Consider the following 16,510-nt stretch of genomic DNA (forward strand, 5'->3'; position numbering starts at 1 on the left):
TTTGTAGGTTCTGGATATTAGCCCTTTGTCAGATGAGTTGATTGCAAAAATTTTCTCCCATTCTGTAGGTTGCCTGTTCACTCTGATGGTAGTTTCTTTTGCTGTGCAGAAGCGCTTTAGTTTAATGAGATCCCGTTTGTCAATTTTGGCTTTTGTTGCCGTTGCTTTTGGTGTTTTAGACATGAAGTCCTTGCCCATGCCTATGTCCTGAATGGTATTACCTAGGTTTTCCTCTAGGATTTTTATGGTATTAGGTCTAACATTTAAGTTTCTAATCCATCTTGAATTAATTTTCATATAAGGAGTAAGGAAAGGATCCAGTTTCAGCTTTCTACTTATGGCTAGCCAGTTTTCCGAGCAGCATTTATTAAATAGGGAATCCTTCCCCCATTTCTTGTTTTTGTCAGGTTTGTCAAAGATCAGATGGCTGTAGATGTGTGGTATTATTTCTGAGGGCTGTGTTCTGTTCCATTGGTCTATATCTCTGTTTTGGTACCAGTACATGCTGTTTTGGTTACTGTAGCCTTGTAGTATAGTTTGAAGTCAGGTAGCATGATGCCTCCAGCTTTGTTCTTTTGACTTAGGATTGTGTTTACAATGCAGGCTCTTTTTTGGTTCCATATGAACTTTAAAGCATTTTTTTTTCCAATTCTGTGAAGGAAGTCATTGGTAGCTTGATGAGGATGGCATTGAATCTATAAATTGCCTTGGGCAGTATGGCCATTTTCACGATATTGATTCTTTCTATCCGTGAGCATGGTATGTTCTTCCATTTGTTTGTGTCCTCTTTTATTTCACTGAGCAGTGGTTTGTAGTTCTCCTTGAAGAGGTCCTTTACATCCCTTGTAAGTTGGATTCCTAGGTATTTTATTCTCTTTGAAGCAAATGTGATTGGAAGTTCATTCATGATTTGACTCTCTGTTTGTCTGTAACTGGTGTATGAAAATACTTGTGATTTTTGCACATTTATTTTGTATCCTGAGACTTTGCTGAAGTTGCTTATCAGCTTAAGGAGATTTTGGGCTGAAACAATGAGGTTTTCTAAATATACAATCATGTCATCTGCAAACAGGGACAATTTGAGTTCTTCTTTTCCTACCCTTGCTTTCTTTCTCTTGCCTGATTGCCCTAGCCAGAACTTGAAACATTATGTTGAATAGGAGTGGTGAGAGAGAGGATCCCTGTCTTGTGCCAGTTTTCAAAGGAAATGCTTCCAGTTTTTTCCCATTCAGTATGATATTGGCCCTGGGTTTGTCATAAATAGCTCTTATTATTTTGAGATACATTCCATCAATACCGAATTTATTGAGAGTTTTTAGCCTGAAGGGCTGTTGAATTTTGTCAAAGGCCTTTCTGCTTCTATTGAGATAATCATGTGGTTTTTGTCTTTGGTTCTGTTTATATGCTGGATTACGTTTATTGATTTGTGTATGTTGAACCAGCCTTGCATCCCAGGGATGAAGCCAACTTGATCGTGGTGGCTAAGCTTTTTCATGTGTGCTGGATTCAGTTTGCCAGTATTTTATTGAGGATTTTTGCATCGATATTCATCAGGGATATTGGTCTAAAATTCTCTTTTTTTTGTTGTGTCTCTGCCAGGCTTTGGTATCAGGATGATGTTGGCCTCATAAAATGAATTAGGGAGGATTCCCTCTTTTTTTATTTATTGGAATAATTTCAGAAGGAATGGTACCAGCTCCTCCTTGTACCTCTGGTAGAATTCGATTGTGCATCCGTCTGGTCCTGGCCTTTTTTTGGTTGGTAGGCTGTTAATTATTGCCTCAATTTCAGAGCCTGCTGTTGGTCTATTCAGGGATTCAACTTCTTCCTGGTTTAGTCTGGGAAGAGTGTCAGTGTCCAGAAAATTATCCATTTCTTCTAGGTTTTCTATTTTTTTGCATAGAGGTGTTTATAGTATTCTCTGATGGTAGTTTGTATTTCTGTGGGGTCGGTGATGATATCCCCTTTATCATTTTTTATTGCATCTATTTGATTCTTCTCTCTTTTCTTCTTTATTAGTCTTGCTAGCAGTCTATCAATTTTGTTGATCTTTTCAAAAAACCAACTCCTGGATTCATTGATTTTTTGGAGGGTTTTTTGTGTCTCTATCTCCTTCAGTTCTGCTCTGATCTTAGCTATTTCTTGCCTTCTGCTAGCTTTTGAATGTGTTTGCTCTTGCTTCTCTAGTTCTTTTAATTGTGATGTTAAGGTGTCAATTTTAGATCTTTCCTGGTTTCTCTTGTGGGCATTTAATGCTGTAAATTTCCCTCTACACACAGTTTTAAATGTGTCCCAGAGATTCTGGTATGTCGTATCTTTGTTCTCACTCATTTCAAAGAACATCTTATTTCTGCCTTCATTTTGTTATGTAACCAGCAGTCATTCAGGAGGAGGTTGTTCAGTTTCCACATAGTTGAGCGGTTTTGATTGAGTTTCTTAGTCCTGAGTTCTAGTTTGATTGCACTGTGGTCTGAGAGACAGTTTGTTATAATTTCTGTTCTTTTATATTTGCTGAGGAGTGCTTTACTTCCAACTATGTGGTCAATTTTGGAATAAGTGTAATGTGGTGCTGAGAAGAATGTATATTCTGTTGATTTGGGGTGGAGAGTTCTGTAGATGTCTATTAGGTCTGCTTGGTGTAGAGATGAGTTCAATTCCTGGATATCTTTCTTAACTTTCTGTCTCGTTGATCTGTCTAATGTTGACAGTGGGGTGTTAAATTCTCCCATTATTATTGTGTGCGAGTCTAAGTCTCTTTGTAGGTCTCTAAGGACTTGCTTTATGGATCTGGGTGCTCCTCTATTGGGTGCAATATATATTTAGGATAGTTATCTCTTCCTGTTGAATTGATCCCTTTACCATTATGTAATGACCTTCTTTGTCTCTTTTGATCTTTGATGGTTTAAAGTCTGTTTTATCAGAGACTAGGATTGCAACCCTTGCCTTTTTTGTTTTCCATTTGCTTGGTAGATCTTCCTCCATTCCTTTATTTGAACCTGTGTGTGTCTCTGCGTGTGAGATGGGTCTCCTGAATACAGTAAACTGATGGGTCTTGACCCTTTTTTTTTTTTTTTTTTTAATTTATTTATTATTATTAAACTTCAAGTTGTAGGGTACATGTGCACAACGTGCAGGTTTGCTACATATGTATACTTGTGCCATGTTGGTGTGCTGCACCCATCAACTCGTCATTTACATCAGGTATAACTCCCAATGCAATCCCTCCCCCCTCCCCCCTCCCCATGATAGGCCCCGGTGTGTGATGTTCCCCTTCCCGAGTCCAAGTGATCTCATTGTTCAGTTCCTGCCTATGAGTGAGAACATGCGGTGTTTGGTTTTCTGTTCTTGTGATAGTTTGCTACGAATGATGGTTTCCAGCTGCATCCATGTCCCTACAAAGGACACAAACTCATGCTTTTTTATGGCTGCATAGTATTCCATGGTGTATATGTGCCACATTTTCTTAATCCAGTCTGTCACTGATGGACATTTGGGTTGATTCCAAGTCTTTGCTATTGTGAATAGTGCCGCAATAAACATACATGTGCATGTGTCTTTATAGCAGCATGATTTAGAATCCTTTGGGTATATACCCAGTAATGGGATGGCTGGGTCATATGGTACATCTAGTTCTAGATCCTTGAGGAATCGCCATACTGTTTTCCATAATGGTTGAACTACTTTACAATCCCACCAACAGTGTAAAAGTGTTCCTATTTCTCCACATCCTGTCCAGCACCTGTTGTTTCCTGACTTTTTAATGATTAACATTCTAGCTGGTGTGAGATGGTATGCATTGTGGTTTTGATTTGCATTTCTCTGATGGCCAGTGATGATGAGCATTTTTTCATGTGTCTGTTGGCTGTATGAATGTCTTCTTTTGAGAAATGTCTGTTCATATCCTTTGCCCACTTTTTGATGGGGTTGTTTGTTTTTTTCTTGTAAATTTGTTTGAGTTCTTTGTAGGTTCTGGATATTAGCCCTTTGTCAGATGAGTAGATTGCAAAAATTTTCTCCCATTCTGTAGGTTGCCTGTTCACTCTGATGGTAGTTTCTTTTGCTGTGCAGAAGCTCTTTAGTTTAATGAGATCCCATTTGTCAATTTTGGCTTTTGCTGCCGTTGCTTTTGGTGTTTTAGACATGAAGTCTTTGCCCATGCCTATGTCCTGAATGGTACTACCTAGGTTTTCCTCTAGGATTTTTATGGTATTAGGTCTAACATTTAAGTTTCTAATCCATCTTGAATTAATTTTCATATAAGGAGTAAGGAAAGGATCCAGTTTCAGCTTTCTACTTATGGCTAGCCAATTTTCCCAGCACCATTTATTAAATAGGGAATCCTTTCCCCATTTCTTGTTTCTCTCAGGTTTGTCAAAGATCAGATGGCTGTAGATGTGTGGTATTATTTCTGAGGACTCTGTTCTGTTCCATTGGTCTATATCTCTGTTTTGGTACCAGTACCATGCTGTTTTGGTTACTGTAGCCTTGTAGTATAGTTTGAAGTCAGGTAGCGTGATGCCTCCAGCTTTGTTCTTTTGACTTAGGATTGTCTTGGAGATGCGGGCTCTTTTTTGGTTCCATATGAACTTTAAGCAGTTTTTTCCAATTCTGTGAAGAAGCTCATTGGTAGCTTGATGGGGATGGCATTGAATCTATAAATTACCTTGGGCAGTATGGCCATTTTCACGATATTGATTCTTCCTATCCATGAGCATGGTATGTTCTTCCATTTGTTTGTGTCCTCTTTTATTGCACTGAGCAGTGGTTTGTAGTTCTCCTTGAAGAGGTCCTTTACATCCCTTGTAAGTTGGATTCCTAGGTATTTTATTCTCTTTGAAGCAATTGTGAATGGAAGTTCATTCCTGATTTGGCTCTCTGTTTGACTGTCACTGGTGTATAAGAATGCTTGTGATTTTTGCACATTAATTTTGTATCCTGAGACTTTGCTGAAGTTGCTTATCAGCTTAAGGAGATTTTGGGCTGAGACAATGGGGTTTTCTAAATATACAATCATGTCATCTGCAAACAGGGACAATTTGACTTCTTCTTTTCCTAACTGAATCCCCTTGATTTCTTTCTCTTGCCTGATTGCCCTAGCCAGAACCTCCAACACTATGTTGAATAGGAGTGGTGAGAGAGGGCATCCCTGTCTTGTGCCAGTTTTCAAAGGGAATTTTTCCAGTTTTTGCCCATTCAGTATGATATTGGCTGTGGGTTTGTCATAAATAGCTCTTATTATTTTGAGGTACGTTCCATCAATACCGAATTTATTGAGTGTTTTTAGCATGAAGGGCTGTTGAATTTTGTCAAAAGCCTTTTCTACATCTATTGAGATAATGATGTGGTTCTTGTCTTTGGTTCTGTTTATATGCTGGATTATGTTTATTGATTTGCGAATGTTGAACCAGCCTTGCATCCCAGGGATGAAGCCCACTTGATCATGGTGGATAAGCTTTTTGATGTGCTGCTGAATCCGGTTTGCCAGTATTTTATTGAGGATTTTTGCATCGATGTTCATCAGGGATATTGGTCTAAAATTCTCTTTTTTTGTTGTGTCTCTGCCAGGCTTTGGTTTCAGGATGATGTTGGCCTCATAAAATGAGTTGGGAAGGATTCCCTCTTTTTCTATTGATTGGAATAGTTTCAGAAGGAATGGTACCAGCTCCTCCTTGTACCTCTGGTAGAATTCAGCTGTGAATCCATCTGGTCCTGGACTTTTTTTGGTTGGTAGGCTATTAATTATTGCCTCAATTTCAGAGCCTACTATTGGTCTATTCAGGGATTCAACTTCTTCCTGGTTTAGTCTTGGAAGAGTGTAAGTGTCCAGGAAATTATCCATTTCTTCTAGATTTTCCAGTTTATTTGCATAGAGGTGTTTATAGTATTCTCTGATGGCAGTTTGTATTTCTGTGGGGTCGGTGGTGATATCCCCTTTATCATTTTCAATTGCGTCGATTTGATTCTTCTCTCTTTTCTTCTTTATTAGTCTTGCTAGTGGTCTGTCAATTTTGTTGATCTTTTCAAAAAACCAACTCCTGGATTCATTGATTTTTTGGAGGGTTTTTTGTGTCTCTATCTCCTTCAGTTCTGCTCTGATCTTAGTTATTTCTTGCCTTCTGCTAGCTTTCGAATATGTTTGCTCTTGCTTCTCTAGTTCTTTTAATTGCGATGTTAGAGTGTCAATTTTAGATCTTTCCTGCTTTCTCTTGTGGGCATTTAGTGCTATAAATTTCCCTCTACACACTGCTTTAAATGTGTCCCAGAGATTCTGGTATGTTGTATCTTTGTTCTCATTGGTTTCAAAGAACATCTTTATTTCTGCCTTCATTTCGTTATGTACCCAGTAGTCATTCAGGAGCAGGTTGTTCAGTTTCCATGTAGTTGAGCGGTTTTGATTGAGTTTCTTAGTCCTGAGTTCTAATTTGATTGCACTGTGGTCTGAGAGACAGTTTGTTATAATTTCTGTTCTTGTACATTTGCTGAGGAGTGCTTTACTTCCAATTACGTGGTCAATTTTGGAGTAAGTACGATGTGGTGCTGAGAAGAATGTATATTCTGTTGATTTGGGGTGGAGAGTTCTATAGATGTCTATTAGGTCTGCTTGCTGCAGAGATGAGTTCAATTCCTGGATATCCTTGTTAACTTTCTGTCTCGTTGATCTGTCTAATGTTGTCAGTGGAGTGTTGAAGTCTCCCATTATTATTGTATGGGAGTCTAAGTCTCTTTGTAAGTCTCTAAGGACTTGCTTTATGAATCTGGGTGCTCCTGTATTGGGTGCATATATATTTAGGATAGTTAGCTCTTCCTGTTGAATTGATCCCTTTACCATTATGTAATGGCCTTCTTTGTCTCTTTTGATCTTTGATGGTTTAAAGTCTGTTTTATAAGAGACTAGTATTGCAACCCCCGCTTTTTTTTGTTCTCCATTTGCTTGGTAAATCTTCCTCCATCCCTTTATTTTGAGCCTATGTATGTCTCTGCATGTGAGATGGGTCTCCTGAATACAGCAGACTGATGGATCTTGACTCTTTATCCAGTTTGCCAGTCTGTGTCTTTTAATTGGAGCATTTAGTCCATTTACATTTAAGGTTAAGATTGTTATGTGTGAACTTGATCCTGCCATTATGATATTAACTGCTTTAGTTGATGCAGTTTCTTCCTAGCCTTGATGGTCTTTATATTTTGGCATGTTTTTGCAATGGCTGGTACCGGTTGTTCCTTTCCATGTTTAGTGCTTCCTTCAGGGTCTCTTGTAAGGCAGGCCTAGTGGTGACAAAATCTCTAAGCATTTGCTTATCTGTAAAGGATTTTATTTCTCCTTCACTTATGAAACTTAGTTTGGCTGGATATAAAATTCTGGGTTTAAAATTCTTTTCTTTAAGAATGTTGAATATTGGCCCCCACTCTCTTCTGGCTTGAAGGGTTTCTGCCGAGAGATCTGCTGTTAGTCTGATGGGCTTCCCTTTGTGGGTAACCCGACCTTTCTCTCTGGCTGCCCTTAAGATTTTTTCCTTCATTTCAACTTTGGTGAATCTGGCAATTATGTGTCTTGGAGTTGCTCTTCTCGAGGAGTATCTTTGTGGCGTTCTCTGTATTTCCTGGATTTGAATGTTGGCCTGCCCTACTAGGTTGGGGAAGTTCTCCTGGATGATATCCTGAAGAGTGTTTTCCAACTTGGTTCCATTTTCCCCCTCACTTTCAGGCACCCCAATCAGATGTAGATTTGGTCTTTTTACATAATCCCATACTTCTTGCAGGCTTTGTTCATTTCTTTTTCTCCTTTTTTCTTTTGGTTTCTCTTCTCGCTTCATTTCATTCATTTGATCCTCCATCGCTGACATTCTTTCTTCCAGTTGATCGAGTCGGTTACTGAAGCTTGTGCATTTGTCACGTATTTCTCGTGCCATGGTTTTCGTCTCTTTCATTTCGTTTGTGAGCTTCTCTGCATTAATTACTCTAGCCATCAATTCTTCCACTTTTTTTTCAAGATTTTTAGTTTCTTTGCACTGGGTACATAATTCCTCCTTTAGCTCTGAGAAATTTGATGGACTGAAGCCTTCTTCTCTCATCTCGTCGAAGTCATTCTCTGTCCAGCTTTGATCCGTTGCTGGCGATGAGCTGCGCTCCTTTGCCGGGGGAGATGCGCTCTTATTTTTTGAATTTCCAGCTTTTCTGCCCTGCTTTTCCCCCATCTTTGTGGTTTTATCTGCCTCTGGTCTTTGATGATGGTGATGTACTGATGGGGTTTTGGTGTAGGTGTCCTTCCTGTTTGATAGGTTTCCTTCTAATAGTCAGGATCCTCAGCTGTAGGTTGTAGCTGTAGGAGATTGCTTGAGGTCCACTCCAGACCCTGTTTGCCTGGGTATCAGCAGCAGAGGCTGCAGAAGATAGAATATTTCTGAACAGCGAGTGTACCTGTCTGATTCTTGCTTTGGAAGCTTCCTCTCAGGGTTGTACTCCACCCTGTGAGGTGTGGGGTGTCAGACTGCCCCTAGTGGGGGATGTCTCCCAGTTAGGCTACTCAGGGGTCAGGGACCCACTTGAGCAGGGAGTCTGTCCCTTCTCAGATCTCAACCTCCGTGTTGGGAGATCCACTGCTCTCTTCAAAGCTGTCAGACAGAGTCGTTTTCGTCTGCAGAGCTGCTGCGTTTGTTATTGTTTACTGTGCCCTGTCCCCAGAGGTGGAGTCTACAGAGACAGGCAGGTTTCCTTGAGCTGCTGTGAACTCCACCCAGTTCGAGCTTCCCAGCAGCTTTGTTTACCTACTTAAGCCTCAGCAATGGCGGGCGCCCCTCCCCCAGCCTCGCTGCTGCATTGCCGGTAGATCACAGACTGCTGTGCTAGCAATGAGGGAGGCTCCGTGGGTGTGGGACCCTCCCAGCCAGGTGTGGGATATGATCTCCTGGTGTGCCTGTTTGCTTAAAGCGCAGTATTGGGGTGGGAGTTACCCGATTTTCCAGGTGTTGTGTGTCTCAGTTCCCCTGGCTAGGAAAAGGGATTCCCTTCCCCCTTTCGCTTTCCAGGTGAGGCAATGCCTCGCCCTGCTTCAGCTCTCGCTGGGCTGGTCGGGCTGCAGCAGCTGACCAGCACCGATCGTCTGGCACTCCCCAGTGAGATGAACCCAGTACCTCAGTTGAAAATGCAGAAATCACCGGTCTTCTGTGTCGCTCGCGCTGGGAGTTGGAGACTGGAGCTGTTCCTATTCGGCCATCTTGCTCCGCCCCCAGAATGAAATATTTTAAATAAACATTAAAATAAATAAGTCCAGATTGGTCATTAAGTTTTTTTTACTTGTATAAATTCAAGATGTACAACATGTTTTGATATAGATATCTAAAGTGAAATAATTACTGCATGCTAGCCGTTTAACATATCCATCACTGCCTGCAGTTTACTTTGTTGGGATAAAAACACACATAATCTAGTTACACTCAGCAAATTTGCAATATATAATAAAATATGACCATAGTCCTTCTGTTGTACATTAAATCTCTAAATATCTTTTTCTTACGTAACTGAGTAGATCATTATGCAACATTCACTTAAATAAAAACATTAAATTGAAACCCAGAAATACGTACAGTAACAATGTGTCAATTAAATAAATAAATAATTATTAAAAACATTTAAACATGTATAAACCTCCAAATATTTTATTTTATTTATTTTTTTTTTTGCTTTTTTTTTTTTTTTTTTTTTACATTTTTTTTTTAAATTTATTTATTATTATTAAACTTCAAGTTGTAGGGTACATGTGCACAACGTGCAGGTTTGCTACATATGTATACTTGTGCCATGTTGGTGTGCTGCACCCATCAACTCGTCATTTACATCAGGTATAACTCCCAATGCAATCCCTCCCCCCTCCCCCCTCCCCATGATAGGCCCCGGTGTGTGATGTTCCCCTTCCCGAGTCCAAGTGATCTCATTGTTCAGTTCCCACCTACGAGTGAGAACATGCGGTGTTTGGTTTTCTGTTCTTGTGATAGTTTGCTAAGAATGATGGTTTCCAGCTGCATCCATGTCCCTACAAAGGACACGAACTCATCCTTTTTTATGGCTGCATAGTATTCCATGGTGTATATGTGCCACATTTTCTTAATCCAATCTGTCACTGATGGACATTTGGGTTGATTCCAAGTCTTTGCTATTGTGAATAGTGCTGCAATAAACATACGTGTGCATGTGTCCTTATAGCAGCATAATTTATAATCCTTTGGGTATATACCCAGTAATGGGATGGCTGGGTCATATGGTACATCTAGTTATAGATCCTTGAGGAATGGCCATACTGTTTTCCATAATGGTTGAACTAGTTTACAATCCCACCAACAGTGTAAAAGTGTTCCTATTTCTCCACATCCTCTCCAGCACCTGTTGTTTCCTGACTTTTGAATGATCGCCATTCTAACTGGTGTGAGATGGTATCTCATTGTGGTTTTGATTTGCATTTCTCTGATGGCCAGTGATGATGAGCATTTTTTCATGTGTCTGTTGGCTGTATGAATGTCTTCTTTTGAGAAATGTCTGTTCATATCCTTTGGCCACTTTTGGATGGGGTTGTTTGTTTTTTTCTTGTAAATTTGTTTGAGTTCTTTGTAGGTTCTGGATATTAGCCCTTTGTCAGATGAGTAGATTGCAAAAATTTTCTCCCATTCTGTAGGTTGCCTGCTCACTCTGATGGTAGTTTCTTTTGCTGTGCAGAAGCTCTTTAGTTTGATGAGATCCCATTTGTCAATTTTGGCTTTTGTTGCCGTTGCTTTTGGTGTTTTAGACATGAAGTCTTTGCCCATGCCTATGTCCTGAATGGTACTACCTAGGTTTTCCTCTAGGATTTTTATGGTATTAGGTCTAACATTTAAGTCTCTAATCCATCTTGAATTAATTTTCGTATAAGGAGTAAGGAAAGGATCCAGTTTCAGCTTTCTACTTATGGCTAGCCAGTTTTCCCAGCACCATTTATTAAATAGGGAATCCTTTCCCCATTTCTTGTTTCTCTCAGGTTTGTCAAAGATCAGATGGCTGTAGATGTGTGGTATTATTTCTGAGGACTCTGTTCTGTTCCATTGGTCTATATCTCTGTTTTGGTACCAGTACCATGCTGTTTTGGTTACTGTAGCCTTGTAGTATAGTTTGAAGTCAGGTAGCGTGATGCCTCCAGCTTTGTTCTTTTGACTTAGGATTGTCTTGGAGATGCGGGCTCTTTTTTGGTTCCATATGAACTTTAAAGCAGTTTTTTCCAATTCTGTGAAGAAGCTCATTGGTAGCTTGATGGGGATGGCATTGAATCTATAAATTACCTTGGGCAGTATGGCCATTTTCACGATATTGATTCTTCCTATCCATGAGCATGGTATGTTCTTCCATTTGTTTGTGTCCTCTTTGATTTCACTGAGCAGTGGTTTGTAGTTCTCCTTGAAGAGGTCCTTTACATCCCTTGTAAGTTGGATTCCTAGGTATTTTATTCTCTTTGAAGCAACTGTGAATGGAAGTTCATTCCTGATTTGGCTCTCTGTTTGACTGTCACTGGTGTATAAGAATGCTTGTGATTTTTGCACATTAATTTTGTATCCTGAGACTTTGCTGAAGTTGCTGATCAGCTTAAGGAGATTTTGGGCTGAGACAATGGGGTTTTCTAAATATACAATCATGTCGTCTGCAAACAGGGACAATTTGACTTCTTCTTTTCCTAACTGAATCCCCTTGATTTCTTTCTCTTGCCTGATTGCCCTAGCCAGAACTTCCAACACTATGTTGAATAGGAGTGGTGAGAGAGGGCATCCCTGTCTTGTGCCAGTTTTCAAAGGGAATTTTTCCAGTTTTTGCCCATTCAGTATGATATTGGCTGTGGGTTTGTCATAAATAGCTCTTATGATTTTGAGGTACGTTCCATCAATACCGAATTTATTGAGCGTTTTTAGCATGAAGGGCTGTTGAATTTTGTCAAAAGCCTTTTCTGCATCTATTGAGATAATGATGTGGTTCTTGTCTTTGGTTCTGTTTATATGCTGGATTATGTTTATTGATTTGCGAATGTTGAACCAGCCTTGCATCCCAGGGATGAAGCCCACTTGATCATGGTGGATAAGCTTTTTGATGTGCTGCTGAATCCGGTTTGCCAGTATTTTATTGAGGATTTTTGCATCGATGTTCATCAGGGATATTGGTCTAAAATTCTCTTTTTTTGTTGTGTCTCTGCCAGGCTTTGGTATCAGGATGATGTTGGCCTCATAAAATGAGTTAGGGAGGATTCCCTCTTTTTCTATTGATTGGAATAGTTTCAGAAGGAATGGTACCAGCTCCTCCTTGTACCTCTGGTAGAATTCAGCTGTGAATCCATCTGGTCCTGGACTTTTTTTGGTTGGTAAGCTATTAATTATTGCCTCAATTTCAGAGCCTACTATTGGTCTATTCAGGGATTCAACTTCTTCCTGGTTTAGTCTTGGAAGAGTGTAAGTGTCCAGGAAATTATCCATTTCTTCTAGATTTTCCAGTTTATTTGCGTAGAGGTGTTTATAGTAGTCTCTGATGGTAGTTTGTATTTCTGTGGGGTCGGTGGTGATATCCCCTTTATCATTTTTAATTGCGTCGATTTGATTCTTCTCTCTTTTCTTCTTTATTAGTCTTGCTAGTGGTCTGTCAATTTTGTTGATCTTTTCAAAAAACCAACTCCTGGATTCATTGATTTTTTGGAGGGTTTTTTGTGTCTCTATCTCCTTCAGTTCTGCTCTGATCTTAGTTATTTCTTGCCTTCTGCTAGCTTTCGAATGTGTTTGCTCTTGCTTCTCTAGTTCTTTTAATTGCGATGTTAGAGTGTCAATTTTAGATCTTTCCTGCTTTCTCTTGTGGGCATTTAGTGCTATAAATTTCCCTCTACACACTGCTTTAAATGTGTCCCAGAGATTCTGGTATGTTGTATCTTTGTTCTCATTGGTTTCAAAGAACATCTTTATTTCTGCCTTCATTTCGTTATGTACCCAGTAGTCATTCAGGAGCAGGTTGTTCAGTTTCCATGTAGTTGAGCGGTTTTGATTGAGTTTCTTAGTCCTGAGTTCTAATTTGATTGCACTGTGGTCTGAGAGACAGTTTGTTATAATTTCTGTTCTTGTACATTTGCTGAGGAGTGCTTTACTTCCAATTACGTGGTCAATTTTGGAGTAAGTACGATGTGGTGCTGAGAAGAATGTATATTCTGTTGATTTGGGGTGGAGAGTTCTATAGATGTCTATTAGGTCTGCTTGCTGCAGAGATGAGTTCAATTCCTGGATATCCTTGTTAACTTTCTGTCTCGTTGATCTGTCTAATGTTGACAGTGGAGTGTTGAAGTCTCCCATTATTATTGTATGGGAGTCTAAGTCTCTTTGTAAGTCTCTAAGGACTTGCTTTATGAATCTGGGTGCTCCTGTATTGGGTGCATATATATTTAGGATAGTTAGCTCTTCCTGTTGAATTGATCCCTTTACCATTATGTAATGGCCTTCTTTGTCTCTTTTGATCTTTGATGGTTTAAAGTCTGTTTTATCAGAGACTAGTATTGCAACCCCCGCTTTTTTTTGTTCTCCATTTGCTTGGTAAATCTTCCTCCATCCCTTTATTTTGAGCCTATGTATGTCTCTGCGTGTGAGATGGGTCTCCTGAATGCAGGAGACTGATGGGTCTTGACTCTTTATCCAGTTTGCCAGTCTGTGTCTTTTAATTGGAGCATTTAGTCCATTTACATTTAAGGTTAAGATTGTTATGTGTGAACTTGATCCTGCCATTATGATATTAACTGGTTATTTTGCTCGTTAGTTGATGCAGTTTCTTCCTAGCCTTGATGGTCTTTACATTTTGGCATGTTTTTGCAATGGCTGGTACCGGTTGTTCCTTTCCATGTTTAGTGCTTCCTTCAGGGTCTCTTGTAAGGCAGGCCTAGTGGTGACAAAATCTCTAAGCATTTGCTTATCTGTAAAGGATTTTATTTCTCCTTCACTTATGAAACTTAGTTTGGCTGGATATAAAATTCTGGGTTTAAAATTCTTTTCTTTAAGAATGTTGAATATTGGCCCCCACTGTCTTCTGGCTTGAAGAGTTTCTGCCGAGAGATCTGCTGTTAGTCTGATGGGCTTCCCTTTGTGGGTAACCCGACCTTTCTCTCTGGCTGCCCTTAAGATTTTTTCCTTCATTTCAACTTTGGTGAATCTGGCAATTATGTGTCTTGGAGTTGGTCTTCTCGAGGAGTATCTTTGTGGCGTTCTCTGTATTTCCTGGATTTGAATGTTGGCCTGCCCTACTAGGTTGGGGAAGTTCTCCTGGATGATATCCTGAAGAGTGTTTTCCAACTTGGTTCCATTTTCCCCCTCACTTTCAGGCACCCCAATCAGACGTAGATTTGGTCTTTTTACATAATCCCATACTTCTTGCAGGCTTTGTTCATTTCTTTTTCTTCTTTTTTCTTTTGGTTTCTCTTCTCGCTTCATTTCATTCATTTGATCCTCCATCGCTGACATTCTTTCTTCCAGTTGATCGAGACGGTTACTGAAGCTTGTGCATTTGTCACGTATTTGTCGTGCCATGGTTTTCGTCTCTTTCATTTCGTTTGTGAGCTTCTCTGCATTAATTACTCTAGCCATCAATTCTTCCACTTTTTTTCCAAGATTTTTAGTTTCTTTGCGCTGGGTACGTAATTCCTCCTTTAGCTCTGAGAAATTTGATGGACTGAAGCCTTCTTCTCTCATCTCGTCAAAGTCATTCTCCGTCCAGCTTTGATCCGTTGCTGGCGATGAGCTGCGCTCCTTTGCCGGGGGAGATGCGCTCTTATTTTTTGAATTTCCAGCTTTTCTTCCCTGCTTTTTCCCCATCTTTGTGGTTTTATCTGCCTCTGGTCTTTGATGATGGTGATGTACTGATGGGGTTTTGGTGTAGGTGTCCTTCCTGTTTGATAGCTTTCCTTCTAATAGTCAGGATCCTCAGCTGTAGGTTGTAGCTGTAGGAGATTGCTTGAGGTCCACTCCAGACCCTGTTTGCCTGGGTATCAGCAGCAGAGGCTGCAGAAGAGAGAATATTTCTGAACAGCGAGTGTACCTGTCTGATTCTTGCTTTGGAAGCTTCCTCTCAGGGGTGTACTCCACCCTGTGAGGTGTGGTGTGTCAGACTGCCCCTAGTGGGGGATGTCTCCCAGTTAGGCTACTCAGGGGTCAGGGACCCACTTGAGCAGGGAGTCTGTCCCTTCTCAGATCTCAACCTCCGTGTTGGGAGATCCACTGCTCTCTTCAAAGCTGTCAGACAGAGTCGTTTGCGTCTGCAGAGCTGCTGCGTTTGTTATTATTTACTGTGCCCTGTCCCCAGAGGTGGAGTCTACAGAGACAGGCAGGTTTCCTTGAGCTGCGGTGAGCTCCACCTAGTTCGAGCTTCCCAGCAGCTTTGTTTACCTACTTAAGCCTCAGCAATGGCGGGCGCCCCTCCCCCAGCCTCGCTGCTGCCTTGCAGGTAGATCACAGACTGCTGTGCTAGCAATGAGGGAGGCTCCGTGGGTGTGGGACACTCCCGGCCAGGTGTGGGATATGATCTCCTGGTGTGCCTGTCTGCTTAAAGCGCAGTATTGGGGTGGGAGTTACCCGATTTTCCAGGTGTTGTGTGTCTCAGTTCTCCTGGCTAGGAAAAGGGATTCCCTTCCCCCTTTCGCTTTCCAGTTGAGGCAATGCCTCACCCTGCTTCAGCTCTCGCTGGTCGGGCTGCAGCAGCTGACCAGCACCGATCGTCTGGCACTCCCCAGTGAGATGAACCCAGTACCTCAGTTGAAAATGCAGAAATCACCGGTCTTCTGTGTCGCTCGCGCTGGGAGTTGGAGACTGGAGCTGTTCCTATTCGGCCATCTTGCTCCGCCCCCTTCACTCAAATGCCAAAACCTCCAAATATTTTAAATGAACTAATGCTACTTTTTCAAGACAGAAGGCATATTTTATTTACTGGGAACCATGAAAAATTTGCATACTTTTAAGGTACTCTTTCACATAAAAATTTAATTATTGAATATATTCTAGATAGTATTATACCACAGTCAGTAGTAACATCATTTTTATTATCTATTTTCATAAGAGAAAATTGTTTTAAAATTTAATGAGTATTTCCAGAAGAAACAATAAAACATATACTTAAAATATATTAAATATAACTCCAATATGTGATATTTTAATAACTTTTACTTACATGTTTTAATTAAATTAACCTTGTTCCATTTTCATGTTCTAAAATTTATTGCTAAAATAAGCTATATTGGGAAAGAAATTAATATATACAGACACATCCTTGCTATAAATGTGGTGAAAAACAACATAAAAAGTGTAGGATTTCATAAAGTATTAGAGATACAATTGCATTCGCACAATCTGAATAAATATACTTATTTCTTTCACCACTGAGTTTCCCCTTGACATCCCTTGAAACATCTAAATACATGATGAGAACTCATTTCTGAACCTTGGACTAAGGCCATCCTCTCTTATTAGTGACTCAGCCTAAAATGTCCAAA

This window comes from Chlorocebus sabaeus, chromosome 25, assembly GCF_047675955.1.
Source record: "Chlorocebus sabaeus isolate Y175 chromosome 25, mChlSab1.0.hap1, whole genome shotgun sequence".
Lineage (NCBI taxonomy): Eukaryota > Metazoa > Chordata > Mammalia > Primates > Cercopithecidae > Chlorocebus > Chlorocebus sabaeus.